Here is a 27,635-nt window from a genome sequence, read left to right on the forward strand (position 1 = left end):
TAATTTATTTTTTAAATACTATTTTTCCTCATCATTTTTGTGCAGTTATGGATTTGTACTGATCAAATCGAATTGCCTCTTCTTATTTCTGAAATTTTAACCGTAATAGAAAACACAATTTTCAGGTACCTAATTATAGTAATTCCTCTTGATATTATTTGAAGTTTATTTTCATTCTCTTGTCAGATTCAGTTTTGTTTTTTTCATCTGTTCATCCTCCTCTAAATAACTATTAGTCTAGTTGCACCAAAATGGTTAATTTTATCCAACTGCTTGAATATAGTTCATCTATACTTTGACATAGTTTATTTGGGGTGTTTGTTGGTTTGGGGGTCACAGACTTGATGTCAAGGGTAGGGATGGTCTGTTGTGTTGCATCAGAACTAATGCAGGAATGACATTTTAACTTGCTGTTGCTGAGTGCCACTCTTTGCCATGTATCCTGATACATACAATAGGATGTGCTTCTACCAGCTTTGGATCTAATGAAGAGGACTTATGTTTTTCTTGACTATGTAGCTAGGCCTGCATCCTTTCACCTTTAAAATGGAGCTGTGTGTTGTTCTAGCAGTCAGGCCACACTTTTCATTTCATGCAGATGTTTCAGACCTGTTTTTCAATATTAGGTAACATAATGATTTTGAGCTTCTCTTTTCCTGGTTTATGGATAAACTTTTATCTACCTCATATCCTTATTATTTGCTTGCTTTCACTTTTCTTCCAAACCTTTATTTACTCTTGAAAGATGTTCCTTAGATGTTAGTTTGCATGTCATTTTTATTTACAGTAAGTATAGATTTATCATCTCTTCAAAAATCTAAGCTATATTGGTTTTCAGTATTTTCAATATTTTAACTTTTTGTCGCTTTAGTTAGATCTGACTTCCTGAATATCATGATTCCTTTGTAAGACATTGCTATTCTTTTCTTGTTATCCTGATGTGCCAACATCCCTAGAAGATAAATCTTCACTGATTGTTCTGTTTAGTTACCACATATGTTGGCTCATTTTAAGTCACAGAAGTGCTTGACACTAGTTACTGCAAACGCTGATGGAGCTAAGTAAGTTTTCTGAAAGATGACCTAATAAAACATCTGTCTTCATTTAGAATGCTCCACTGAAGTGGAATTTCATTCCATAATATTTTATGATTACATAGCACTTCTCATTTCAGAGTTTTGCACTTTTAATGTGGAGAGTTCTATGGGAATGCAACCATTCTCATTGCCCCTATGCTACAAGGCTTTAAAGTGAAAACAGCTTTCATAGAAACTAACAGAAAGCAATATTGCTTTTGCCCTCAGTATTGCTAAACTTTTGGCAAAGAATCAGCACTTCTGAGAAGAGCTGACAAACATTCTTTATCTTCTGCCAGAAGAGGAAGGGAAATGGTAGAAAGTTGTCCAACTTGATTGAAGCTGCTTATAAGGGATGTCCACATCAAGAAGACTGGGAAGTCTCACACCAGCTGGCAGGTGGATGAAGTCCGTGCCAAGCCACCAAATGACCACATGGACCCACCTTTATTGATGCCAAGTCAGTATGTGTTTTATGGAATCAAACATGCATTTCCTCTGCAGTTCGTAAGGGACAGCAGGCTTTTCCTGTCAAGCCTATTGGCAACCAGAGGCAATATTCTTAAAATTGAGATCTGAAATCTGAACCAGTCTCACACAGGGACTGTCCCACTAAATAATGAGTTTTCTTCAGATAATTAAGTATATAATACATTAATAATATGAAATTGTAATATTTTAATATTTAATCAAATATTGTGATCTTTTGTGTCATTTCTTCCTCTCTTAAATTCTCCTTCCCCATCTCTAGTATACCAGGTAATATCAATTACTTCCTAAAATTTATTTATGTCTTTCGCTCTGCAGGTGTTTTCAAAATACATATTGATGTGTCCCTTTCTCAACAGTTAACACTCCTCACTCCTTAGTCCTGCGATTATTCCCCAAAAGTTTGATAACTCCCCAAAAACTCATTTTCCCCTGACACATCTGACTCATCTTTGCTTTTGTCTTTCATTTCATCCCTTTTATTTAAACTTAAGGGTTGCCTTATACCAGTCTCTTATCATGCTGGGTTTTGATAAATCAGTGTGAGTCCAGCTAATTGTTCATGTACCTACACATTAAGGTTCTGACATTATTGCTGAGTTAGACTTGCAGTTTCCCAGTGACAGAGGTCACAAAGGCTGTAAATCAAATTCATAGAAACATCTGTGGAGTTCTGCATTAGTGTACTCTGACACCTTGATCCACCAGGTCTTTCTAAAGCTCTTCTTTATGGAGAAAAATACACCTGAATCCACTTACCTAGCATATGTGCTTTCAAACACATTGTGACTTCAAATGAATGTCTTTTCAGTAACTGAAATCTTTTGATACCATACAGCAAGGCTTAAGCCTATATTGTGAATATACTTTTTCCCTGCTCTTTCACTGCAAGCTGGAGTAAATCACATTAGTTTACTCACAACTGTATTGGATCTAAAGAGAGGCCACTATCTTTCAGAGCTTTGCTGGAGAATCAGAAGCTTGTGTTGCAAACCTGTCACTTGGCCATTCACTGCTCATGTTTTACTGAGCTCCTTGTATAAGGAGGACCTACCTAAGAACAGTATAGCTCATAGCCTTGAGATGATTCTTTTGTTCACAAAGTGTTTTAGAGCAAGAAAAGCCTCTCAAAGTAAACTAGTTGTGCCTTGCTTTTCCTCTTACTGTTATGTTAACCTTCTCTTTTTCAGAGAAAAGCTGAGTAGGAGAAAAAATTTAAATGGTTGTAGAATGTGTCATAGGAAGAAGCATTAGAAACTTCTTTTAAAACTCAAAAAATACCCCTAAAATATTGTCATTCAGTAATAAAGTGCAGAGGATTGCATTTCTGACAAGCTGCTTTTTCCAGCAGAAGTATCTGCTGGATACATGTTTGTTATTTTTTTCTTTTCCATAAATATTAGTGATAATATAACCTCAAAAAGCATTATTATAGCCATATCCATGTTTGCCCTGGCTAGAAGACAGTAACCCATCCCAGAATGGAAACGCGTTTTTATAGAACTTTTTCTCAAAAATTAGTAAACTTTTAAATTTTTTATTGTCGTTTTGGCAAAATATTTAATTTCAGTGAACATGGGGAAATGTTTATAATATCCATTCAAGCAATATGTTCTGTATCACATACATTTAAAACATCTGTTTAAGCAAAGGTTAGTTTCACAAATGAAGTTCATGTTATATGCAATTGACAACTTTCATCCAAAGCAAACTCAGGCCTTAACCTACCCCTTTTGGTATCAGTACTCTAATGAGGAAGAGAAGAAGATAAGATAAAAGCAAACTCGAGATGCAGATTTAAAAAAAAAAAAAAAAAAAAAAGGCATTTAGACCATTTTAGCTGAAGCTGATTGAGAGAACATGAGAACCTGTTTCCTGAGTTAAAATCTGCCGTCAGTGAAATAAATATGCTACCCTTGATCTACAGTTACATTCCCAGAACTGTCAGGTCACGTACAACAGATAGATACTGGCTTCACAGGGACTAGGGAAGCATTTCTCCAGCCTTGCAGGACAGAGATCAGCAAGGATCTTCCTTCAACTTAGAGGACAACAGATAATGAAAATGTAATAATTCAGAAATCCTTAAGGTTAGTAGGATCATTAAACATTTTCTTTTCTCCAGTGCAGATTTCACTCCAGACAAATTTGGTTTTAAAGGTCATGAGAAATTAATCTGTTTCTGTTGCCTCCCTTCCCGGTGTCAGCATATTTCTGCTTATTTAACAAAATAATCTAAACATGCTAATTGTTTTGCTTTATTTTTTCCTCTATTTTCTAAATATTGTTTCGGGGTATTTGTAGTTCGCACAAGAGGACAAATTTGTTCTTTCTGACTGATCTCTATTGGCAAATTAGGGATCAAGGTCGTTGTGACTTTCCTGTGAGGACGTTTAGATTCTGAAACAAATTAAGTTTCCTGATGAATTGTTTCTGGATGCTGCAGCATCCAACAAGTCATGTAAGACCTAGAAATTTTTAAATATGTAATAAAAATTACTATAGTTTTTCATGCGTAAAGTAGTCTAGTTGATGACCTCAGTTCTTCAGTCAGTCTGGATCCCTTTGTTCTAGGAAAGGCCTCCCGTATCAGTCTGAAAGCATCAGGAGTCACCATTTGGGAGATGCCAGATAATGCTTGTTTGTGGAATGCAAAATTTATTCTTCCAACCAGTCCTCACTACCTCTGAAGGGAAAGTAGTGTGCAAAGTATTTTGCAGGTGTTGGAGGTAACATCGTGGAGCAGTTCTACCTGGAATTAAGTTAACCCGTAATTTAAAATTTCTTCCATTATTTCAATCACAGCTCAAAATCAAAAAGAGGTGGACATTGAATTAGGCTTATTGAGCATTAAAAAATGAGTAGAGATGAATCGGCAAGTAATATCCAGATAAGAGTAAGGCTTCCCTCAGAAGTTATGAGGATAGCTGTGACTACTCACATTTATTTGAAATGTAGCTGGATTCTGAATAATTGAGATTATTTAGATGATTTTTAATTTTAATTCACATGGCTTACAAACAGCAACAGGTAGGAGTTTGATCATCTGTATTATAATTTTTGCTACGGACAACTTTAAAGAAAAAATACAACAAACGAAGAGGTTTTCCTATACAATATATATCAGAACATGTTGAAAACATTCTTATTTACAGAAGCTTTGCAGGACCCATGTGACAGACTAACTTACCTTTTTCTCTCTTCCTGTAAGTGACGTGTAGAGGAAAAATATTAATGAGGGTTTCAGAATTTTTTAGAAAGTAACTAAAATTTACTATGTGAAGCATTTAAAAGCTGGAAATAGATGTCTGTCTTTGAAGGAAGGCAAACTGTTTTTTCACATATTTTAATTACTGATTGATATGATCAGTATTTTATCATGTTATGAGATTCTTTGAATATTATTCATAACATAACAGCAAAGTGCTTATGGTGAACTTCATATGCCTCTATATAATTGAAACCTAATTTCCACTCTTTATACGTGTCAATTCAGAGTTTCACATATTTTATAACAGCTAAAATAGTGTTTTACAGCCTTTACTAGCTATAATTAATTTATCATAAATTTCATTTCACTAGTATGACATTGCTGTAATGTGGCATTTAACATTATCTAAAAGACCTGCTTTATTTGGGCTATAGAAATAGTATTTTCTGTATATGAACTTGTATTATTATTTTTTTCACAGTAGCTTAAGTGTTAAAGCCTGAAAGGATTTAGAAAGCTGCAGTGAATGTGTTAAGACTGTTAATGAAGCCTCTGAATCTAAGGACAAAATTAGCTCTCACACCCACGCTGCTCAAAGTACAGCAACCGTCTGATAGAATTGCATCATGACTTTTACCTGGGGACACTAGTATTATATTCACTTGAAATGATGAAATTGGGAAGACAGATGTCCCCAAAGGACACTTTAAGGAGCTTGTACCTACATAAGTTGCTTGACAAAAATCCCGGAAATTTGAATATGAGACCTAAGTAAAAATGCTTATTGAGTGTGAGCTACAGATATTTCATTCTATCATGTAATATATGTTTTTAAGAACATATGATAATATACTTTTGATGAAGAATAACCTGAGAGAGAAGGAATGAAAGGAAATTTTGAAAGCAGGGGCTTTGAACTACTTGGTTTTCTTAGTGGAAAGCACAGTGTTGCATATGAGTTTGATTCCCCGGAACGTAATGCTAGAGAACAACAACAACATTAAAGTTTGGCTACTTGTTTCCTCAATTTCGGAGAGTGGGAAAGATGCATGTGGCTGTAGTCATGGAGAACAAGAATCTCCAAGATCCAGAATATCCTGTTCTCACCTCTCAGCCAACACAGGCGCCTTCTTTCAGGTGTAGCACAGGGATCAGGCCCAGCAGATCTGCAAAGAACAAGACCAGGAGAACTGTGAATTCTCCTGGCATCATGCTGCTGATGATTTTTATCTATTCGTTGCTGATTTTGTCTGTCCATTTAAACTACCTGTATTTTATGCGAGATCATGAGGACGGAATAGCACTTGGCACTGTCCAGCAATTTAGGCCTAGAGAAGAGTATCAGACAGTACTGTGGGAGGAAGAGTGAGTAGAAGGAGCAGTGAAGGAAGAAAAGAGTCTTCCAAATAGCATCGACATAAAAATATTCTCAGTAGGAATAATAAGGGAAAAGCATATACAAATCACAGAATCACAGAATTGTAGGGGTTGGAAGGGACCTCGAAAGATCATCGGGTCCAACCCCCCTGCCAAAGCAGGTTCCTTAGAGCAGGCTGCCCTGCAAAATGGATATGCATTTGCATTGCAAATGCAAATGGATAAGACTGATAGTTGGTGTAGAAGCATCAAGTAAATTTACTAATTAAAAGAATAATAAAAAAAAGAAGTAAATGTATTTGAAGTGTGCATTTTTGCAGTAATTTAAATATTTTATCTTCATCCACTTCACCAGCATTATCCAATAGGTTTTAAACATGAGGGTTTGATAATCATCTGGCACCTCTATCTTTGATTAACCTATGAGGAATACATTTATCTCTTGTGTATCCTTCTGTGCAGTTTCACAGATGGTGTGATATGTCTTTATAATATAATATTTTCTGAACTCAAATAAGCTAGTTACCCAGTTCATGACCAGGCTCTGGGTCCCTGATTTTCCAGGAATGTTAGCTCATTTCCAAACTTTATTTTGGAATTAATCAACTGGCTGGCACCAACACCAATGCAACTAAACTTTCTGCTGGTAATACCTGTGAGGAACCATTAAACTTTAAATGTTTACCATTGTATGGGCTGGGTGGAGAGGAAGTAGAGTCAGAAAAACTTGCTAAAACATAAAATCCTCATTTCCTGGCAGTGTGAGAACCCAAGTGCTGCGCAGTGAGGGCACTGCTAATCTGCACTGTGGACTTGGCGACACAGGCTCAGCTACTCTATTCCTTAGGAATTCTGGCCAGGGAATCATCCTTTAGCAACTGTATTTAGCATAGTAGAGACAGCTTGTGGTGCTCTACCAGTTCCTATCCTGGAAATTTGAGCGTAATTCCTTTTACTCTGATCAAATACAGCTGTTCCTCTTGCCACTGATAAGTGATTGATTCTAGCTTGAATGTGTTCAGCATTAGCTTCCATTTTTCTATAGCTTCCTTATATTTCTTCATCAAATGTATTCTGTCCCGTAAGGATTTTACAAAATAACTTTTCTTCTCCACTCTAGGGTGACTGTTATTAAAACTATTTAGACTTTATAAAATGGTGTTTTATACTGATTCTTGTAGCTATTCTTATATGCTATATATTCTTGAAGAAATAGAGAAACTCTGAGACTGTGGTATCATCACTGTTTTTTTGTACACAAAGATCAATATGTTATAAAAATGACAAAAAGGTGAAGTAATCATGTTACAGCTCTGGCTCAACACTCTCCTCCCTGTCATGCCATGTCCTGTTCTGCCCCCCTCCCCAGCCTGTGACTAAATATGAGAAGTTAGTTGCCTAAGATACTGAAATCCATTTTACATAGGACTCTTTAATAAAGAAAACTGAGAGAAAACATAACTAGGCAATAAATAAGTTTAAATTCTGTAAACTAAATATTGATAAAAAGCAAGAAATGGAATAATTGGAAAATGTTTGCACATTTTCTTATTTACTTATATTTTTCTTATAAGAATTCTTATAAGAATTTCTTATAAATAAGAAATATTTTCTTATTTACTATTTACTCAACATTGTAATATATTATAGCTTTTGGTATTCATCTTTAGGATTTCTGTGGTAAAGACTGAATGACATTGTAATGTTATTTACATTGGAAATAGATTGATTTGGTCTTGAGCACATTTTCAAAAAATAAACTACAGTAATTCTACAATTTAAAACATACACTTAAATCATACCAGTGGACACATAACAGATTCGTTTAAAGGTAAACATGGTTTTATTTTCTGCATAGGGCATATGGTTTTTATATTCTTTACCATTTGTTGGTCTCCAAATCAGTGCCTAGAGAGGCTGTCTGTACTGCAACATTGTCTACTTCTTTTGAAATACTACAAGCTATGAAGGAAATTTAAAACAGTGAGAAGAAAGCAGAGGAAAACAAATGTAGTATAAAATTTTTATACCGTATCTAAAGTATACGAAACAACAAATATGCGGGATATAGTTGTCTATGAGTTTGGCAGATAAAAGTTACTGTTTTAATAGATTCAAAAAAAAAACTTCAAAACTTGGGGGAAGGGAAGGAGTTGATGTAGTAATTTCGGCTTTTTGTGAAAGATTTGCCATTGCCTTGCTAAGTCTTACTTGTAAAATTAATTCAAATTGGCTAGGATAAGAGCATGGTAATGTGGATTAAAAACTGGCTGAAAGACTACAAACAAAGGGCGTCTTGAGGGTACCACTGGGATTGCTGCTAGAACCAGTCATTTTTAACGTCTTAATTAATGATCTGGGAGAGAACATTAACAACATGCTAGTAAAATTAGCATGTGATACTGAATTGTGTGGGGATAGAAATGTTTGAAAATTCAGAAAACTGATACAAGGCCTACAAGGAAATTAGAAAGATGGGCAAAAGGACCACAGTGAGATTCAGCTTCAAGAAAACTCAGCCCAATTAGATCTTGTGAGAAGAACTTGGAAAATGGATAATACGCTTGAAGAAACTTGGAAGCAGTTCTGTAGAAAAAGTCATGGTGTCAGAGTACTTGTCACCAGCAAAGGCACCGTGGGTAAGCCATGTCAGAGGGTTGCAGAGGCACTGGGAAATGAGTGGAACAGCCAGGGAGCTTGCAGTCTGCCTGGCTTTCAGGCCTGGTTAGAGCAGGCACCTGGGGAGCGCTGCCGTGGTGAACTGTCCCAAACACACAGCTGGGCTGATGAAGGGATTTCTTCCTTATTTCTTTGTCTCTGACATGATGTTCTAAACTCCGTATCGCTCAGATGTCACAGCTATGAAATATGATCATTAAAGCTAATAGGGAATAGGGGCACGTTACTGAATTATCATTCCTAAAGTACCAACAGCAAATATCTGCCAGAATCTTAAATAAAAGATTCAAATCACTAATAAATAATGAAAAATACAGTGGTATTGAGTACCTCTGGGAATTGAACTAATTTAGTGCACATACAGCAGCAAATAAACATCTTCAGATCTCAAAAATTCAATATTTCTGTGAATGAAATCTAAACACTTTCTATATCAGAATAACAAATGCTGACTGAGTCGTGGTTATATGATATATTTACTGCTAAATTCTGAAGAGATTGTTTTTCTTAGAACTGTATTCTGATCACTTCACAAAAGCTAATGAACTGCTTTTTCAAAACTCAGTATGCTGTGTACAAAAATGCAAGTCTGTCGAATTGTTCTTAAACCAGTATTTCCCTCCACCTGAACTGTGTTAGTCTAAAGAAGCAACTTTCTTCCCATTTACTTCATCTGAAATTTGTATTCACACTTTGGAAAACTAGCCTAATGTTTTTGGGGTTCAAGTGTGATATAAGAGCATAAATGATTCTGACTGCATTCACAGTTTAACTAAAATTTTATTTTGTTTGAGACAATTTTTTTAATAAAATTTTATGGTTTTTTTCCCCATCTGGAATAGCCAGATGTTAATGCCAGCTGTTTGTTTGAAAAGTAGAACCAAAAACATTCACTAACTTTAGGATGCCTTCCTTTTTAAGAAGGTTGGGTTACAGTTAGAGTATAAGGCTAAATGCAAATCATGAAGTTTTCATCTAGGTGTATGGTTTTCTCCATCTTTCCTTAAAAAAAAAAAATTTTTTTTTTTAAACAGGCAGTTCTAAAGACAGTTCTATCATATGACTAATATGATTGACTGAAATTGTGGTATTTTGTTCTTTTTGTACATATAGAGGGAGAGAGAAACGCACACAAAAAATACAATCTCTTTTGCTACTGACAGGGTGACAAAATTAATCTTCTGTCCTCTGGATGTATTTTGCTGTACTTGCTTACACGTAAGTGGTGACAAGATGATTTGCTTGATGAAAGTGGAACTTCTCACTGTTCTTTTAGGATTTTTAAAGGGTGTTTTCCAGACTGCCTATCTTCTTTCACAAAACTACACAAAAGCATCATTTAGTCTGAGGATACTGGATCTCAGAATCATTTAGGTTGGAAAAGACCTTTAAGATCATCAAGACTGACCATCAACCTGGCCTACTGAGTCCAATCTCTAAACCATGTTCCTAGTGTGACATCAACATGCTTCCTGAATATCTTCACGGATGGGGACTCCCTCACTTCCCTGGGCAGCCCGTTGCAATGCTTGACCACCCTCTCCTCCTAATTTGTAACCTTTTTTTTTATCAACTACTATAAATTGGCCCTTTATGTTAGGAATCTGTCACGTCATTATTTTAGACACTACTAATTTTTGCTGTCTGTTTGAAAGAATCTTTCTGTCCAGCTGAAATTTAAACAGAGTTCCTACAGCATGAGTCCGTGAATGAAAGCATCAGTTCTCTAGTAGTGCTTCCGTGTGGTTTGCCAGCTTTATCAGGTGAAGATTGCTGAGATTTGTTGTGCAAATGTGTAAAATGTGGAGAGTGGATCTTCTTTGGCCAGCTGTTTATTCTCCTATTGGCCAACACTACTACTTCTGGACGTAGCCAAGCAGCTCATGTTGTTAGAAAAGCATTACCATTGATTTTAAAGCTGTGAGTTCAGTAAGCATTTTTGAAAAGGCAGTTATAGCCTGGGCAACATTTTCTGCATTAATTGTTTGTGAAACCAAAGGTGAATTATATTGGAAAACTGATCTGGCTGAACAGTAACCATTATTTTATCTTAAAGAAGTTTATGTAGCACTGTTATGTATGAAATGCAGCCTCGAAAGAAAGCATCTCCTAATGTGGCTCTGATGCTTAAATGAGGAGGCGCTGAAAGTCTATCACCTCTGATAGGATCTATACAAGAAGCATCCATCATGACATTTTGGGGTGTAGGGATGTAATCATAAGGACTTTTTTACACATTCAGCTCTGCAAAATAGCCAACAGAACTTACAGAAGAAAATACAGGGGAAAAAAAGCCTTTGTGATAACTCATTTATAAGCTGCTCCTCTTCGAAAAGTAATAGAAATTTCTCATATTCTACAAAAATTTGAAAATCAAATCAAAACCAGTGGCGAGTTTTTGCTGGTTGCCGTTGCAGTAATCTGTTTAGTATGCGAGTGAAACGTGGGTCTGAGTGCTTTCTATCAATAACAAACGTTCAGTTGTTTTATTTGCGTAGCGTTTGTATTAGCTTTAGTCAGCACATTGAAGTCTATATTTGAGTGCTTTTTTGAAGCATTTATTTAATAGATTTTTGCTTTCTGTTGATGATTAACATAACACTTCATAAACACATAAAACCAGTTGTTTTTTTTGTTTGTGATTAAATAAATGAAAATTACATTTTTTCCCCATTTACTTCCAAACTGTAGGACTACTTGGTCTATGGAAACACTTATTCTACTATAGTACTGACATAACCAAATAAAAAACTGGGCTTGAAATTAGATTTTGATCAGAAAATGAAGTTCTGTTTAAATATTCTTTATGTGTGCAATAGTATTATAGATTTACAGTATTTGAGGGGACAAATACAATATGCATCTTAATTTGCATAGAGTGAAGTACATCTTTGTCACACTTGTAAATATAAACAAATTGAGTCTATTAAATAGGGTTTGTAAACAATTAAAACTTATAAGGTCACTTTGCAAGTCTTTTTCAACTTTTTAATCTTTTAAAGGTTTTAAAGTATTAGCTATCTAATCCTTTCAGAAGCTCCCCGGGAGAAGGGGTGAGTGCATGCACACTGCTCAGCCCCAGGCAGCAAGGAGCAGGCACCCAGAAACACTTGCTGGACCATGGGTTCCAGCGTGGGCCTGAGAGAAGTCCTGCATGACTCCAGGTCAGGATGGGACCATTCCTTCTCCTCCTCCTGCTTTTTCATGCCCTGGTGTTCCTGGGAAAACCTGGATGGCAGTGGCAGTGCAGCCTGCTCTGGGGAGCACCGCAGACTTCTGCCTGCAGGTCTCCATGCAGCCTCAGGTACAAGACTTTCTCGTATGTTCACAACTTCCTGGCTTCTTTTCACAAACTTTCTGGCCCCCATTTTGCTCAGTCAGCCAGGAGTAGAAGCAGGGAATAGAGGCTGCATGTTCCAGCCAGTGAAAGGAAGCAATATTTTTCCCATTTCACTAGTTGCACATTTTATAAAAAGTGTGTAAGACAATAAAAGATGATTAGAGAGATCTGCTTGTTTGAAGCACTTGTTGCTCTTTATAAAAGGCTGTATATGGTGTACATTTATTGACACGTACTTACAGAAGTAAGATCTGTTATTAATGAAAAGGCACTTGGTGCAATTGAGCAACATAGATATGTGTTTCATTCAGTATTGTTGCTCCTTCTTGTTCCATCACCTAAGTACTGATCTTAGTTGATCAGCTCATTCTCTTCCATTTTCATTTCTAGTGGTAAAATCTTCCAAACGCTTTCTTCAATCTTAAACGCTTCCCCTTCACTGTGTGAGGCTAAGACAAATAAGATATACTGCTCGGATGCTCTTTGCAAAACTCCCAGCAGTGATGTAGTTCAGAGTTGCACAAAATATTGTTAAACCATCTAATTTTGCATCTAATTCAAAAAGAAGTATGCCAAAACATCAGTGGTTAATTGTCTGGAGAATTGGTGTTAAAAATGGGATGATATTGCAGCTAACTTGTCAGAGAAAAGGAAACATTGGAAGTACAAGGCGAGCATCTCTTGAAGGGAATACGGATTACCCAGCTTATTGCTAGAAGAGATGCCATCTGTTTTCTCTTTGCCCTGCAAAGAGGCGGGGACATTGTAGTTCTGGGTTGTGTTTTTGAGTTTTATAGGTGTGCAAATCTTATGTCTTGTTTCTTTTTAACATGAGATAAAATTAACCCTCAGGAAGGGAATGGAAAAGATATTAGAATAACTGGTTTAGCTGAAATTGGTACTGCTTGTATCGTCGCTGTAATGTAAAGACTTGTACTGCAGTTAACAGGTGCGAGAATAGTTTTGTTTTTAGGGAGTCTTTATGATTTACCTATTATGCACAAGGTATGTTGTTATTTTTTAAAAGTCTTTATAAGTTTAGTTTGGTTGTTTTATAGCTTTTACTAGTCATTTATTACCGTTGAAAGAACTGCATAGCAGAAACCCATTTCATATTGTGTGGTTTAATTGACTATAATTAGCAATTTACCACACATTGTTTGAAAGGGACTGAGTAATTTTATCTAAGAATATTGCTCATAGGATGAAATTGCTGCATGAATTGCATTCTCAGACAAAAAAAAAATGTAATAAGTGTTAAAGATCTAAAACAGTTATGAAGTTATGTAATGTTGTTCTTACTATATTATAAGGAAGAAAACAGTGGAAAACAGTGCCATATGAAGGAGTGGAATATTTTAATGTAGCTAACACACGGTGGTGAATTTTGTTGTGCGGTAGTTGAGAACCTAATTATATATTAATTAGGCTATATTTTAGAAAGAAATCAAGTTTTAAATATTAAACTCACCTTATCTACAGACTGCACAGTCACTGATTTACGGGGGGATGACTGGAAATTTTCTGTGGTCTCCAGCCTGTAGCTTGTGTTTGTGGCATGGCAGTGCAGGGTGCTGACCCATAGCACCTAGGGGAGCAAGCCATGGCCAGCCTTTCCTCCAGGTTAAAGAGAAGAGGGCTGTGCTGTATCAGGGGTCGCTGCTCCCAAATGTGAGCAAACTGCAGGAGAAAAGCCAAGGGGGAAAACGAGGTGTTAAATTCTCCTAGGCCTGCAAATAATGAAATGCAACAGGATTTAACTTTGTAGACAAACAGGGTGAGCTGAGCATGTTTTTGCTTCATCTGCACCCTTTTTGGACGATGACTGGGTTCTATAGTCCTGTGGGGCTAGCACACCCATAACTTTATAAGCAGCGTATGGTAAACAAGAATTAAGAGAAGATCATTTTTCTCCCAGGACTTTGTTTCATTGATTCCTTTTGTCTTATCATGCCACAGTTAAGAGGCAGTTCCATAAATTTGTGTCTGTTCCTCTCACATCTGTCTTGGATGAAGACAGAATATTACTGTAAATCCTAGGTGAGAAATTTTTCATAGTTCATTCCCACCTCCAGCAGCCTGCGAGAGGAGTATCATATTGCCCTCTCCACCATGTCACTCCTTGCTTCTGCATTTAATAACAAAAGGGTCACTAGTGATTTTTTTCCCAGTAGTGTTCAGCCGTGAAACAATTAACACTGACTTTTAAATTGTTACAATTTCTTTTATTAACACCTGTTTTGACAAATAGGATCAGTTCACAACTCTGAATAGCTATGACAGCCTGTCTGCAGCCCTCCACATGTAGCACTGTAAACCTAACCAAATCCTTTGAAGGTTATTGCCTTTGGCATATGGGCTAGAGAATTAGGGGCTGGAGAAGCTAAGATTCTGGAGTACCATTACGAAGAGCAACCTAAACTAGAAAGGAAATTATGCAGGCATTTTTTTTGCAGCTGCATAATTGCTTTATACAGCAGGTCATGATTGTGCTGCAGTAATAAATTGTAATGTTGTCCATGCCTTTTAAAACGTTATCTTTGCTTTTGCATGCAAGGCAATAACAAATAAGATGTATTCTAATTTGCAGGTAATCCAGTTCATTTAATTCTCATTTGCATACATCACATTTCAGTTGAATTTATCATCACTAGCAAAATCACCTTTTAGAAAACAGTCAGAATAATTTTGAGTAATCTTGGCAAGGGTGCAAGCTTTGCTTTTATATGCATTTGATTTTGTTGCCACATCTAACTTTTTGTTTTGTTTTGTTTTTCTTCACGAAATATTTTCATTTTCATTTGCAAATGTTTTATATTTTTACCAGCAGTTTATGGAATCAATACAAATCACAATGAGCCCTGGTTTCTTAGAACACTTGAAAAAGCTTTTAGTATGTTCCGAAGCAGTTCACTAGCAACACTTTAAAAGCAAAACCTCTGTGGGTACCCCAGGGTACCTATGGCTGCATGCTTCTAGCTTTAGAAATTTCACTGTGATTTGAATAATTTTCACACACATTTGAGGAAATTCATATAGAACACTTGCGTCATATATTACTTTCCTAAACATGAAATTTCTCCTTTTGTTTCAATGCACATTTCAGTATTTAACAAATGCTTTTTCAGCTCTAATAACTGAACATTTGATTCAAAGCTTTTGTGCTAGTCTCAGAGCTAATAACTTTCAGAAAGATTTAAATTTAAATGTGAAAAGGATTTTTCTAATGCACTAATACTGAGCTTTCTCTGAAGAACTCAGTATTGGAAAACTAAAATATGCTGAGTTATTACCTGTAATTTAAACAAAAAAATCTACCTGTAGTGTTGTCTTGTGTAACATGATCATCAAAACAAACATCTGCACATTTCCCTCAGCAAACTGTATGAGGAGAACTAACAGGGATGTCAGTCCAAGCGTACAGAAACAGTTTCTGCTGCGAGGGGCAGAAACTGGCTGTCTTTACAGGTACCAGTCAGCACTATTTTCTGTCCCATCAGGAATTTCAACTACATAGCTAAAATGCTTTCTGTTGTTGGGGTTAGAATGACCTTCTCCTTTCCCCATGTCAGAGTGGTTAGAAGCAAGACTTTATCGCAGTTAAGCAAAGGCTATGTATATTTATTTGATTAAAAAACAAAACAAACAAACAAAAAGAATTGCAAATCTTTCCAAATAGATGAATGATTGCTTTGGGGTAAATGCAAGTTTGCTTGCTTAATCACTCAGGGCTGTGTGGTAACAAATAATTATCGTATCTGCAGTTTGATAACACATATGCTTGTCATTACTTACATGTAAACGTGTCAGTGTCTTATCTTTCTCCTGTACCTGTGCTATGTATTATCTCATACTTAAATGAGACAATACTCAAGTAACTTTCTGGACCTGACAGAGGTTCTGACCTTTCTTCTCATATCCTTAGTATCTAGGGTTTAAATGTTGGCTTTTACAAAACTGAAAATCAAATATCAAATTAATTTATAAGAGTTTGTGCCCATTTATAAAATGCTAAATGGATTTGGCAACTCTGCTCCAAACTGACTGCATATTTTCCAGTGACTGATGTATCTATTTGCTTTCCCTTTTGAAGGAGAAAAGGAGACTTGCTTTCCCACTTTTCTAACGCTTATAGGTATTTGCTTAGATCCTGGCAGGTTTTGCTTGTTTGTTTGTTTTTCCCCCCAGCAAAGATTTAATAAAAGTAATGTCTCCTTGTGGTTGTCTGCTGTGCTTTCTTCAGCTTCTGCCAAGGGTTGCTGGACCTTTGCATATATACACACACACACACCACCAACGATGCACTTATTTGCAAAATTCACCAATAATTTGTTTGCTTGGTCACAGTTATTTTGTGATAAGTCTCATCCTTCATCCTTCAAATGTTATCTTCTGTTGGTGGCAGTCAAATCAAATTGCTGCTATGCAGGTAAAATGGCATGTTCATCTGATGCTTATATTTTCTTCATCTTTAATGTGAGGAATCCAGACCCATGAAAGAAAACAACCCCCTTGCCTATCGTCCTGTTGGCCCTGAAACCTTCCATTTCTGCTTCTAACAAATACACTAGTTTGGATGTTGAATACGAGGGACAATCTTCCCTTGCATGAAAAAATGACCTGTTTTTTTTTTTTTCTCCAATTTGTATGGTGATTCTGTCACTGAGTAATTGAGACTGTGAATTATTCATATACTAACTAGTAACATGAAGTATAAGTTTTCCAAGAATATATATGTTTTTTTTTCTAGGTGCATTGTATTAATATGTGGTGGAGGTGATGAATTCTGTTTGCCTCACTGAGGAAGCAAGCCAGAAAGTTAATTCTGTTTCCAATTAGCATGTGAAAACAACAGAATATTAAAACATAGGAAGGAGAAATACATTTAAAAACTTGATTCAAGACCACAGAAAATACTTGAGAGAGCACAACCATGGTTCACACAACCAGAGGAAGCATCAACCCAAGCAGACTTTGAGCATGCAACAGGGAAAGTGAAGCAGTGTCACCCACGAATTGTGCCTTAAGAAGCAGGAGCATCTTGCCCCTAGCGATTGATGCTGGCTGCGGTGCCACATGCTGGGGTGTACACAGCCCAGTCCAGCCACGGGGGGCGAGGGGAGCTGGGGCAGCCCTTGGCAACCTGGACTCCCCTGGGAATTACAGGCAGGAACCGGAGTCTGAGAACAAGGTGGCTCGTCCAGAAGCGGTGCCGCAGGTGCTGATCTGGAGACCGCTCTTGCAGATAAACGTTTTTTTCAGAAAATGGACTTGACCCATCGCGGTTGGTCAGAAAGCCTTTCCTTTCCCTCCAGAGTAAGAACTTTTAATGGGTTTACAGTCTTCTGTTTCACAATCCCGCTTTGTTGATACTAGGATTTTTGTCTTCTCATATAGTTTTAAGGACAAAGTGAAAGGGATACTTAATAATGTGCAAGACCAAAATGCACTTTCTGAACTTGTAGAATTGATACAGTGACAAATACGAACACTGGAAATAGAGGGAATCGCAGTCAGAACTGGTGAAAGGCTGTCAAGGAATCAACAAGCATGCAAACTGCTTTAGGGATGGAAATGGGTCTGGATATAAGGATTTGTTCCTCAGACTTAAGAACAGGACACAGGGTTCTGCTCCTGCTGTCAGGGAACTAGAGAGAAATCTGTTTTGAAAAGCCTGGAAGGCTGACCCTAAGAACCAAGTGATAATTTTTCTCCAATCCAATTCGCCTTCAGATTTATCACTTGAAAGGTACTGGAAATGAAGTTGCTTAAGTTGTGATATGACCTCTTTGACAATGATTAAATAAGAAAAATTCGCAGAGTAAAAACCTCTAGCTGAAAATGATAGCTTTAAGTGAGATTTTACATTTACATCTCAGGAAATGATGTTTGTTCCTGAGTGGACAGCAGACTGTGTCAGCAGAGATGTTTATTAAGCAGAAACTTGGAATCATTCTAAAATGGAGAAAATTATTTATCATCAATAAAATCAAATATGATCAAAGATGATTGCAGGAATTGTCATTTAAATCATCTTCCCGTTACTGATATGTGAACTTGAAACTTCACAGTTTTTGCATTTTTCTGTCTTTTTAGCCAAATAAAAACTAAACAGAAGAAATTTAGCAAAGGAAGCTCTTTCAATACTGCATTTAATACTATTCTGCCTCTCTCCTCTGCAGCAGCTGAAGTAAAATAAACGATGTGTTTCTGGTCACACACAGTTTATCAACCATAACAAACTTGAAGTACAAACGGAAGGAAGCTGGCACCAGAACACCATCAGCTGGCATGGTGCTTGTCTTGAGCTCCATGACATCAATTCTAGTCCAGAAACATCATCAGTTCACAGGTCCTTAAAATAACACATTTACTTTTTTTTTTTTTTGTAAGGTTATGTCTTTGACTAGATCACACTGTATCTGTTTCTTAGTTTCGACGCAGCAAAACAAGTAAAATCCCCAGCCAGAATTTCTTTTGGCGTTTACCTGTGAAACATTTAAAGTGTATCCTGACCTAGCACATCATGAGCACTGCTGGGAGCTGGTGCATCTTGATTGTTAGACTCTTTCTAGAGGATATCAAAGGTCAGGTAGACTGTCACAACAAATTTTCAGCAAAATAGTTTAATTAAAAATATACTAATTTATTTAACTGTACAGTCTACTTGTTTGGTTTGTCACTGGCTGTATGAGGTATATCAGCTATTTAAAAAAAATGCCAGAAATAGATTGTGATTGACTTGACCTTGTTTTCTTCAGGTTGTTAAAGTAGAAGTTCGTTACGGATATTGGCAGGCGGTGAGTGACTGTACACGCAGACTTGTCTAAATACAAGTGATCTGCCCATAATATTTAAGGCAAAGTAATTGACATTTCACTCTGCACATTCTTGTGATTGCTGGGCCCAAAGATCCATCAACACTAACGCAGCTACATGGATACTTGAATCTTATGCCAAAAGAGCTTTTAATCGGCACCCAAATGATGTAAATAATGCAGACATGAACCACTCAAGAAAAGTAAGAAGCCTCACCTCTTTTTTTTTTTTTTCTGTTCAGTGATTGTTTTGCCTGCTTTTGTGCCATTATGTAACAATATCATATCCATACCTTTTTTTTTTTTTTTTGACACTACTAATTGTAGTGCCATAAATGTGGCAAGGCAACTTTGTGCACAGATTGTGAAAACAGTGTGACCTGAACTAATACATTTTCCATGAGCTGGGCTCAGTTTCTCATTTAGCTGTAAGAAATCCACTCAAAATGTGCTTTTTAGAGTGTGTGTTGTGCTAAATACAAACCTTTGATCAGACAGTACATGAAAAAGGAACATTGTTTTTCTGAATTAAGTGGAAATGAGGCCTAAGGCAGCCTGCTGTTAGGATCAGAAGTACTAAATAAAATTTAAAATCCTTAAACCTTGTAAACTCCAGGGACAGGAATAATTTCATAAGTCAAAAGAAATGTGATCTATTGAATTAGAGTGATATGTCTTATATATGTGCACACAGTATATGCATTCTTACATCCTTAAATAAAAGGTTGAACTGTAAAAGTACTTATTTCTTAGAATACAGAGAAAAAATCTTTTCCTCTGCTGTTTCATCATTATAGACTTTCATCCTTTACTTATGGCAATAACATATTTTACCCCTATATTTTGCTGACCTTTAAAAAAAAATATCTGGAGTTCTACTTGTTTTAAGTAACATAAGATCCTAATAAAAGAAAGTTCATTCTATACTCAGCGCTATTTATCTTTTACATTCTTTTTCTTTCTTGTGGCTCACTACTCCAGCAAACTGTCACAGTGGAACAGAGATTAGTCTTGAAGATGCAGTGATCAAAAAGTAAATGAACGATTTAACAATATTTGTTCACATTCTTGGGATAATTCTGATACTGTCAGTTTTCAACCTTTGTTGGTTGATGGGGAACCATTTATAGTCTGTTGTTTGAAAATCCTATTTTTGCATTCTTGACTTCTTTTATGGTGAGCTATTAACATTTTTCTTTCACTTCATGGTCCTTATATTTGAGTTTTCTCATCTTCCAATATATCGGTTATGTTTTATGCATCTAAATTTTGGTCATAAATACTAAGATTTTTACACTGCGTGATGTAAGTTATTCCTCAGCAGTAATAAAGATAGAGCAATAGCCTTGCAACTCCCACTGCTGTCCCATCTCCCCTTCTATCTGTGACCACAGGCAATGGCAGCATTTGTGCCAGGCAGTGAACCATTTTAAAAGGGCTTGTATATCAGTAGTGGTGCATATACTGTGGTTTAGAAACTTGTGCTCTCTATCATTTTTCTACCATGCTGAGCTCTATGGGGTGTTGTTTTCAGGTCACTTTGCATTTTGTACAATCCTCATGAGCTTGTACCACATAACAGCAAAGTCTAAATGGGTCCTTGCATTTTCTCAGGCTTCTTCAGATCAGTCCTCTTTTTTTTTTTTTTTTTGTCATCCGTTTTTTACAACATGGTTGACTGAACCCAGGCCTTCAGTGTCTGCATAGGCAGATTGCTTAGACAAAATGAGACGCCACTGAAATCCCCCAGCAGAGATGCTCCCCTGTTTGTATGGCTCTCAGATAGCTACGCAAAGTACTACAGGCTGCATCCTCATCTCTTCTCTGCCTTGTTTATTTAATGTATCCCTGCTGTATCTTGTTTCATTAGTTTTGACTTTCTCGTAACACATTTTTAGTGTGTTATTTTTTACTAGCATTATAGCTACATTCATTCATTAAGTTCTCCTTTATTAGAAATATTTCATTCTTAGTACCAACCTTTCAAGCAAGTAAATAGAAACTGTTGCTGGTATTCTATCTCAAAACAGGGGATAAGTGTCTACAACTTTTTATGACCTAATTTTATTCTGTGCACTGTTTAGATAACATACTGCATGTTTATATATATATATATATTTATATTATTGAAAAAAAATGGTAAAGGTATGTAATGTTTTCCTGTGTTGCATTATCAACGGCATTTCACTGAAGCCATTTCTCATTTCAGACTGAAGCTTTTGATTGACTTAACTTTCAGCCTCCTGCAAAAATATTACCCATACTATTTTAACAAATATCACCTTTAGTTTTAAAATGACAAAGATGTTGAAAGGTTTAATCTGCACAGAAGTATTCCCTTTTTAATGTAATAATCTCTCCTTTGTAGAATATAAAACTACATTACAGGGCTCCGTCACTTAAAGGAACAGAAAACAGCTTAGGTATTGATTCATTTTGCTATTTGGTTGTCAATAATGCCAGAAAATGAATACAAATTAGTTTACCATTTCTAGGTACAACCATGATTTACTATGTTCTTTGAAACTATCACCATGGAAATTTTACATTATTTTACTTCGTGTTATATTAATTTGTTTTATATTCATTAAACTCTGGTAGTTTTTCTATGTATGGCTGATTAAAAATAGGTGCCATTAAAAATGGCAACAATAATGGGATTGACTGACCTTTTTGCCCATGTCTGGACTTAGTTTACCTCTTCCTTTTTTTTTTTTTTTTTTTTTCCCCCATGCTGGCTACTGCTCTCCTTTTGGAGTCCTCATAACTAGCAACAGAACAGCATGATGCAGAAGGATAGGAGACCAGAACCTCTGCGGATTTTTTATCAAAACCTGTAATGTTGGATTTATTCATGATTTTGAGCAAGCTCCTAAGACCCATTTCTTCCTTCATCATTCAAATATGAAAGATTTATATTACTCGGTAGCTGAGCAGCACTCAGCAAGAGAAATAAGGAAGGGTAATATTGATAGCACTTCCAACAGGTAATTTATGTAGATATTCATAGATACAATTTGTCAGCAATTGTTTAATTTTTCAAACTAGGATATGATTGAATAAGCAATTAATTTTTATTTCTGTTTTAATTACTTAGTGTTTACTCTTAATCAAAAAAGTTCTTGTCCCTATTTTCAATCGTTTCAATGTGTTTTATAGATAGGCTAAAAAATTCTCTCTACATGTACACTCATTGCTTGTATGCATTGTGACTAAGGTTTCACTTTTACAGTAAGGAGCAAATTTTGTTAGAAGCCATGAATAATCATATTCAGTGCATTATGCTTCCCCCCCCCACTTTTTTTGTTTGTTTTTTTTTTCTCCCCTAACGTTGGGAAGCATTGGAGTGTTTTCTTGTAAACTTTTTCAAAAGTTACAGCATTTGAATCTCTCAATGTGATGTTATAGGGAACTGAGTAGGTCAACTCTGTTGTTATATAATATTCTGAGTTCTTTCACATGGTGCATAACCAAGCTTTCAGTCAATTTGGTTAAGTTTTGTTATGCAAGCGATGCTTGAGAATATTACAGTGAATAGCAAAAATGCTTGCTGTCTCATTGCATCAGTGTTTATTTGTGAATTATTTCTGGAGAAAAAATAAAGAAAACAGCTTGCAAAATTTTCATGCCCACCTTTGTTTTAGGACTGTGGGATATGTAAAAATAAGATGCTTTTTTCTGGTTCTGTTCAGTACCTTTCTTCTAGGTTGTGCAGGCTCAGACAAACATGGATGCAACAGCTGCATTTGAACTGTGTTTTGAACAAGCTCTGTAAGCTTTTTGTTTGTGATCCAAGGACATTTAAACACATTTTGGCTATTTGCTTTTGTTTTTCAAAAGATTTTGACATGTTTTGATATCTGTGGAATCTGAAAGTTATTTTGTTTTTAAATCTTCTCCTGCATCGAACTTTTTACTGTTTATATGGTCTGGTGTAAGGGATGACTGATTTTTAACAACACAGCTTGTGGCCTGAGCTGTGGACATAGCCATTTCTCCTCAGTCTTTGCTTTGAACTGTCCTTACTCTACTCATCAGGGGTCACCATCCGAAACCCTAACACTGTGATTTTCTTTGTGTGCAGTAGCATGATTACAACTAAGTCAGAAATAATAATGTTATGAGTCTACTAGAATGTTTTTGTAAGGTAAAACAGCAAAAAGTGTCAGAGGAACTTGCAAGAAAGATTTTGTGGAAGAATTTACTGAAGAAGAAAGAAAAGTTTTTGGTTTTCATTTCCTTTGTTTAAAAAAAAAAAAAAAAAGTTTTGATTATCTGATGTGGAATGGAACCAAGTAATATTTTTTGTCCTCCCCTAGTATCTTTCAGGCAAGGGTTTTAAAGTGCACCACACATTTGTGGCAGAACCCATAACTGAAACTTAAATTTCCTGGTACATTTAGGATCTAATTAGTGGTCTTGTTTTCAAGTGAATGTATATGGGTTGATCAATACACGTTTTAATCTCTACGGAGCAAAACAGAACTGAGTATTTACATTTGCACTTGCAGGATAAGGGTATAAATTAACTTTTATTTTCTCAAATATCGTAGAACAGCAACTGAGAAGAGGGAAAGCAATATGAATATGATTAACCTATCATGTTAGTCACGTATGGTGTAGTGTTTGGATGGTGACAACACTTCATCAGTTTTTGTTTCACAAACAAAAGGGAAGTAAGACTTCAGGGAGGTAAGGATTTGGTAAATTTTAATTCCATCACACATGCTGAGGTTAAGCTTAGGTGGAAGAGCTTTATCCCTGAAATTTCCAGTCAAAGTTTAATCACTTGATTAACTCTCAGAAACTAGGGGATTGATCTGAAATCCTCAGCCTCAGTCAGAACTCTGCAGTGAATAAGATTCAGTAGAAAACATTTTTCTATGTCCAGAAAAGCCTTTCTTTGCATTCTTTAATGAGACAGGAAGGATGTCGTTAGCTTTCCATATCAAATCAAGCTTCCCTAAAATTTTAGCTTCATGACTGGTTCCATCAAAATTAGGGTCCACTTGCCGTTTGTGTTTACAGGATACCTACTTTTTCTCAGTGTAATAGAACTTCTTGTTTACCGTTTAACACTACCTATGTTGAGTCAGTTAACAAGAGGTAGCATCCACACTGCTGCTGGTCATTAGTTTCTTGTTGAGACAGATATGCTTCTGTAAAGTTTCTAGTGCTGTCTTAAGATGTTTATACTGAATAAGTACTGGGGCATTTTTGGTGAAAAAGATGAACACAATAAATCAGCCACCTTCAGAAAAATGTGTCACAATGGCTTTCTTCCCATATTTTGTATTGTTATTTCTCTGCTGAACGGATTCTCAGGGGTCAAATGAGACTTCATTCAACTAGAGCTTTTTCAGACATGATAGCATGCCTCAGGATACTCATTCAGATTGAGATTTGCAGAGCAGACACTTGAAGTTCATTTAACACTTTGGCAAATTGTTGTTACTTCAACATTGTTCCCTACAGAAAAGCAGAAATGTAGCTTGATTGAGCTGCCAGTGTTTTATGGTGTTTGTTGCCTTTCACTTAACCTTGTTCGCAATTTTTCAGAATATTTGTTATTGACTGCTGTACCCCAAATTAGAATTGATTCTTAAAAATACTTAGTTTACGATTGATTTTAAATGTGTTTATTTTCCCTTAGTTTCTCTCCTTTCTCTCCCTCTCAAAGCTTTTACTGTATCTTTTAAATTTGATGATCTATGACTTGAAAAGAAGAAAGAGCTAGTGAGATTTCTCTCCTTCATTTACTTATTATTAGTAAATAGGGAGTTGCACTGGCAGCTTTTTCATGTCAGCCTTTGCAATACAGTGTAACATTTGTGATTATCAAAAATCCCTGGCTGGTAGGTACTTGGATCCCACTTAATTACAGTGAGATTTGTATTCCTAAATCACTTAGTATAGAATGCCATGTTCCCCAGGCATTAACCCAAAGCAGTCGGCATACCTGAAGAGCATCTACTGGGCAATAAATTGGACTTTTTCCAGCCAATTACCAAATGCTAATTAGAAGATGAAGTAGGTCAAATGAGAACAAATAACTTCTCTTGCTTGCCTTTGCTCAAATTCTTTCCGCGGGCTCTCAGGCAGGACTTAAGAGAAATCACTTTCCGCAGGCAGGTGTTTTATGTGCCCTGGCTCATTTTGTAATGGCTCCCTTACACTGTTTGCTCCTGTCACTAGGGCTCCTCTAGTTTTTGAGTGATTGATTCACAAGCTCCCTTAACTATCACTTCCTTTTTATGTAATACTGATAGTTCAAAAGGTCAGGGTGTTCTGAAATGGCTCCCAAAAATCTAGTCAGAGTGGAACTGGTATGGGAAGCCAAATCAGAACCAGTATAAAAGTTTATATAAATGTGTGTGGTAGTAAATTAGACAGGGAATAGGCTTTTACAGTTTCTGGCTGATGGAAATTTTCAGTGAAGGCTCTGCAGTATCTCCAATGAGTGATGTTTCAAATGTAAGATTTAAAGAGTTTAGTATAAAAGTTGATAAAGAATTCATGATATTCAAAACATTTTAATGTTTGACCTGTGGTCTGTTGGTACAAAAAGTTTGAGTTTCAGTCTCTTACATTTAAGAAGAGAAAGGGTACAAAAGTTGCTGCTTTTCTGTCAACAGCAGATTTTAAAGATGTATGTTGTCTGTACACTTCTAAGCTTTGTTCTAGTATTACCTCTTCTGTCTTTCTTTATAAACAGGATCCACATGTTCAGATTTCAAATTTTTTTTTTTTCCCCAGTAGCACTGAGGTGGTTGTTACCTGCTAATTGCTACTTACTCACCACCCATCCAGTAAATGGCACAATTTCTACAGCATTTTTCCCTTTTTATTTATGATAACTTTATACGCCATGGAGAGGCCAAAAACTCTCCCTCCCAGAAGGAACACATAGCTCTGTATTTTTTCTTTTCTCGTCTATTCTACAGTCTTTAAACACAAATCTAGAAGATCTAACTAATGGAACTTAAACTTGATATGATTTATAGAAATAGTCAAAAAGGATGGTTTTGAAAGGAAGAACACAACCAAGAACACATCACATAGATTTCAAAAATAGGTAATGTGGCCTTGATTTGTTTTGAAGAGGTAGAGTCACATCTGCTAACTGCCTGGATTTAGGAAGAAATTTCCCCTTGAGTCTTTCGTATTTCTTCTGAAACACCTTATACTATCAGTGTCACAGATGGAGCATCCTATTAGACTACTTATGCTGGAATTTTGGTATTTTATCTGTGAAGTACAACTCTAAAGAAATCATGGCAGGAGAAACAAAGCACATCTTGAAATACAATGAGCTCATCAGCAAGTAAGCCTTTAATGAGATTAGAAACATGCATAAATATCTTCCTGAGTAAGATTCATGGTATCAAAAGCAGTGTAAAAATACGTATTAATCAAATCCTTCCGTCACAGACAGTATGAGAATGTTTTCATTTAGTACTGGACATCTTATTCATTTGCTTAAGTTCACTGAAATCTTTATGCTTAATTAGAATGTTTTTTAAAAGGTAGTATTTTTGAGTGATTTCAAGTCCTTTTAAAAGTGAGTGGGAAAATTATTCTTTCTAGAAGTTCTGTCTGAACACAGAGCTTTTCTATCTCTAAACCCAAGGACTGAAGCTTTCTGTTTTTATGATGAAAGACAAATGAGTCATTATTGTAATTATACATTTAAAATATCCGTTGAAGTATCCAATAAGTAGCAGTAAACATCTCTATATAAATTTCCTGTTATATTGATTGTATCTCATATGATAGTACACTACCTGATTGCTGTTGATCAGCAAAATGAAATGTGATTATATTTATTACTTTTCACTGTTCAGTTTCATCATAAACTATTGCAGTAAATGTGAAAGGCAGAAAAGTAATTGCTTCTGAATTTATATTATTCATTATTTTTAATATGAAACTTCTTTAAAATAGAAATGGAATAACATACCAGTTTATTATTGTACACTCAAAATGCAATAATCCTTTGATCATTGTAGACTTTAAAAGCAACCTTCACTTTTATAATTTTAACCTTTTACAGTTCTGCAGCTCTCTTATGTTACTGTATGGTTTGGTTTTCCTATGCCAGGAAACAGATGCTAAGGATGAGAGTGCAGGTGCTGTGTGTGTGCGTGCAATCACTGACCTTGGTGACACTACTTTAGCATTGAGGATATGAGAGGGAAGGTCAGTGTGCTAATTTCCTGCATGGACAGAGCATAAACTTACTCTGAGCTTTCTCAATTATTCTATTAGCAGCTTGGCTTGCAGAAGAGTCTCTGCTCCCTTGATGGGTCAATTTCTTATTTTGCTAAATCTATTTTATGTGCAACTCTATCTTTATATTCTGCAGAGATTCTCATACTACCCTCACCTTTGTCACCTGAATGTCAATAGTCAAACCATCAAAGTAGCCTGTTTTTTTAGGCATTGAACTAATGCAAACTTGAAGTATTAAAACATTTTGTTGCCTTTTTGTAATTGGATCATATTCAAATGTCCTTTCACTATCAAAAGGAAAATACATGACCAGGTGATGGTGAATTTAACTGATTTCAGTGTTATGCTCTCATCCTTGTTTGATGTGTCAGAAATTCTTTTGTGTTACTGAATTATCATATTAATAACAATTC

General features: G+C 36.0%; 1 protein-coding gene and 1 long non-coding RNA gene across 4 annotated transcripts in view; both read left to right on the plus strand.

Annotated features, from left to right (window-relative positions):
• CADM2 (cell adhesion molecule 2) overlaps window positions 1-27,635 on the plus strand; it is a 660,501-nt gene that overhangs the window by 149,983 nt on the left and 482,883 nt on the right. The window lies entirely within an intron of this gene.
• The window catches only part of LOC310900144, a 226,596-nt gene that overhangs the window by 56,366 nt on the left and 142,595 nt on the right, over window positions 1-27,635 (plus strand). Inside the window, exon 4 of the long non-coding RNA XR_014584856.1 lies at window positions 16,923-27,189. This is a non-coding gene — a long non-coding RNA (uncharacterized lncRNA). The remainder of the gene's footprint in view (window positions 1-16,922; window positions 27,190-27,635) is intronic.

This window comes from Anser anser (assembly GCF_964211835.1).
Source record: "Anser anser genome assembly, chromosome: 1".
Classification (NCBI taxonomy): Eukaryota; Metazoa; Chordata; class Aves; order Anseriformes; family Anatidae; genus Anser; species Anser anser.